This window comes from Mus caroli, unplaced genomic scaffold (assembly GCF_900094665.2).
Source record: "Mus caroli unplaced genomic scaffold, CAROLI_EIJ_v1.1 scaffold_19329_1, whole genome shotgun sequence".
Taxonomy (NCBI): domain Eukaryota; kingdom Metazoa; phylum Chordata; class Mammalia; order Rodentia; family Muridae; genus Mus; species Mus caroli.
In genome coordinates, this window is record NW_018389754.1 from 1 (window position 1) to 3,882 (window position 3,882).

Genomic DNA, 3,882 nt, shown 5'->3' on the forward strand with positions numbered 1-3,882 from the left:
TTGTGGGTAGCTGGCGAGTGTCCTTTTTTTTTTTTTTTTAGTCTCCAAATTCATTCTCATTGGAGAACATCACTATGGAATTAGTAATTTTTTGAGGTGTCATGTTGCTTTGATGTTTCATATTTCTGTTTTTGTGGTAGGACTTGTATATCTGTGACCAGATAGTCTGTTAGATTTGTTTGTTTGCTTGTTTGCTTCTATCACTTACATTCGTTCAGTGGAAGTGTTTCTAGTGTTAAAGTAGTAGTAGGTTGCAATAGTAGGGTTCTTTAGTCCAACAGTAGATTAGCCTGAGGTGTCATTTTCTCCTACTGGACTAGTGGTGTATCTTAGTAGACAGATTTTCAGCCCTCATCTTCAGGACACAGACTCTGAACCCTGTATTACTCCAAGAGTATAATTCTATCAGAATCAATAACACGATAGGCTCATTTATGATAATACAGAAATAGTTCCTTAAAACTCAAGTGTCTTACAAGTTTCAAAGTTACAATACATTTAGTAAGTAAAGGAACTCAATATTGTGTGTATGAAAGTATTAGTTAGAATGTGTGTAGACAGGAACTGAGTAAGACTAGCATTTCATATTAGTATGAGAAAGGGAAAAATAGAGGAAAAGACAAGTAGAAGAGGGAACAGTAGAGATGAAGGGAGGACAAAGGTGGAGTGGAAAGAGGAAGGAAGCAAATGCAACCAGGCAATCTGAAACAATCACAGCTTTGGAAAAAATGATAAAGGCTCCCCTATCCTTCCAACTCTAGGGCAGACTGTTTGGGGAAAGCCTATCAAAAGGAAAAAAGAAGAGGAGGAATGATAAGCATCAAATAAGAGAAGAGAAGTGAAGCAAAAGAGCTGGGTTGGACTGCAGAGTAATTTCTCACCTGGCAGCAGTTCTGGTCTTGCCTCTAGAGAGTCCTTTGAGGATCACAGACGCCAGGCAAACTCCTGGGTTGTCTTAGTTTGATGTAGAAGATGGCCATGCCCCTAAGTGCTCTTTTGCTAGTTGGGTTGTAAATGCTAGTTATACCTCGGGGCTGTTTTTTATGATCTGGCTGAGGATGCAGATCATGGTCCTTTTCAAAATCACGGGTATCTTCAAAACTGTCTGTGTTCCACTTCAAAGGTAAATTAGTTGCTCATTATGGCAGCACATGCCTTTAATCCCAGTGCTCATGCAGAGGCACACAGATCTCAGTGAGTTGAAGGCTGGTCTTGCTGAGCTAGCAAACTATGGACTGAGACCCTGTCTCAAAAACTCAAAACCAGGATGACTTAGATCAGATTTCTGCTTCACTGAATGTGGTACAGTTCTGATCCAGAACCTTTTTACTCTGCTGTGAGGAGGTGTTCTGCAGTCCAGGTTGCAGATTTTAATCTTAGGACACTTGTTCTATTTTTTCAGAGTGTGGGTCAGAAAGAGCTGCCATGCTGCTCACTAAACAGCAGTCTCTAAATAATGGTATTTGAGACTGCCCCATCCAGTACAAGAGGAGAGGGCTTTCCTGCTTTCTCCCCTTTCTGCCAGTGCAGCTGTCATATGCAGCTCTTGTCTTCTCTCTCTTTAAAGCCAGCTGTACTCACAGTGCACTGCAGCCATTCCGAGGCTCCCTGTCTTTTGCTGCCATCTGCAGCTGCACTTGCTGTGGCTTTCTTTTTTGTGTGTGTGTTTTCATATACTTTATTCTAAACAACCATACAGATTTGTTGTCATGCTTCATAGTGAAAATTTTGATTGATATTTGAGATGATTGATGAACAACAACAACAACAAAACATAAGATATTTACATAAAAATACATTATTATTTAAATGAAGGTTTTCATTTGCTAATACTTTTCTTTCATAGAATCAAGAGTTTCCAAGCTGATAGCATTCAAAGTTTAATCAAGCAATTGAAAATCGATTTTGGTAAATTGTGCAACTGAAGATTTATGCCAGAGCAGGGAATGATGTTTTTTTTGTTTGTTTGTTTGTTTTTGTTTTTGTTTTTTTTTGTTTGTTTGTTTCACCATTTTATTTTATTTTTTTTATTTATTTATTTTTACAGCCTGTGTCTTGGGGGTTTTATTGTGTTCTAAGACAAAGATAACAGGACTTAGGAGTCATCAATAAAACTAGAATAAAGGTTTTATAGAAAAGCTTGGAGTTAAAGAGGGAACTATACATCTCCCTCTGTCTCTACCTTCCCATTCACATCACTCTCAAACTATCCAAAATTCTGGGTAAGTCCCAGCCAAGGAGTTTCTTTGAAACTTGATTCCAGATGTCTTGATTCCAGATGTTCTGGCTTCCACAGCTGGTGGTTCTGTCCCTGGGTTTTATGGTAAAAATAGGGCATGGTGTGAAAGTATCCAGGGTAGCTCTCAGATGGGTGCTGCGTAAGTGAGTCCCAAGTGAAGAATACAATGTCTCTCACTGTTACAGCTGCTTGTACTTTCCCCGTGTGTAAAGCCTTCCTGAAAGTGGATTTGATTCTGACAATTTGATCATTTGAATCCAGTCTCCATGTGGGAAGGGATCTCTGTCTTGGTTTCCTTTGGTTTTTTGACATTTTGAGACAGAGTTTTGCTCTGTAGCCCAGACTAGCCTTCAACTCTTTGAGATTCCTACTTCAGCCTCCCAAGTGCTGGATTGCAGCCTGAGCACACTCATCTGGGATCTCTGTTNCTTGAAGGATGGTCAGCAGACAGTGAATAAACAAGTTAAGTCAGCCCAGGGGATCAACTGCAAAGGTTCGGGGTCTGGGGTCTTTTTGTAAAGACAAGGAGAATGANGTCACTTGTAGCAGTTACCTGTCAGAGCTGGCGATTAGCGNTGCTACTACCTTTAAGGACANCTCACAATTTTTCCAAAAATAAATTTATTTTTAAAAACAAAAATCAGGTAAGCCTTCTGCGGTCCAATTTTCCAGGAACAAGCCAGAATTTGGCTTCCAGCCTATCAGAAAGGTTGGACAGCAGTAATTTCACACAGAAGTCACCTCTCCCTGCAGGAGACAGAAAACCTTCTGCTTGGTTGCACACACTTAATTCTCTAAATCTGGTTGGTACTTCTGTCATCATTGTATTCTGTCCCAGGGGTCTGGCATGCAAGAGAATCCATCTCTAAAATTCAAAGTTTCCGAACTGAGATGTGCGGTTGTTGCTCTTGAGTTGGGGTTTATAACCAATTCGATCATTAATCATTTGTTCCCGGCTTTTGGGGTCACTGCTGAGCCCAGCAGCTCCTTCTCCATCACTGGTTCCTACACCTTCCACATCTTCCTTCTGCTTCTTACGGGCCTCCAGGTCCTTCCGAATGCTCTCAAACTCCTCAATGTCCTCGAGCTTGAGCTCCAAGCGGGTTGGTTTCCGTCGCAGCATACTGAAGTCACCCAGGACTTCAGGGGAGCCAGAGCCCGTGAGCTGGGGGCTGGTGAAATGTCAGGAGAGGAAAAGTTGCTGGTGCCAAGTCTCAGCTACAAACAGATGAATCAATCAATTCACAGGAATCCACAGGATCTAAGGGTCCTCAATGGGTAAATCATTCATTAATCAGATGCTTCCTATGCTGAGATTAAAGTCACTATCGAAATCTCTTTTCAGGCCTCTGCAGTTCCCCAGAACCTCAACTCCCACCAGGACTCCATTGCTGCGCAGCCCAAACTACCTTTTCACCATTTTATTTTGTGTATTAGGCACCAAAGACAGACCTTGTTGTCTGACAAAATCCTTTTAAACTTTTGTTCCACAGTTTTCTAGCACTCACACACTTTTCTTTTTAACTAAAACTATTTTCTTTTCTTTTCTTTCTTTTTTTTTTTTTTCATTACGTATTTTCCTCTGGCCTCTCTCTCCAGGACAGCCTCTAGGCTTTTTCCTTCTGCCTTGCTCTACAACTTTC

At 41.0% G+C, this 3,882-nt stretch overlaps 1 pseudogene; it reads right to left on the reverse strand.

The window, feature by feature from the left end:
- Positions 1 to 2,837: 2,837 nt before the first annotated feature.
- Positions 2,838 to 3,635, reverse strand: LOC110288278 (annotated as a pseudogene).
- Positions 3,636 to 3,882: the final 247 nt, after the last annotated feature.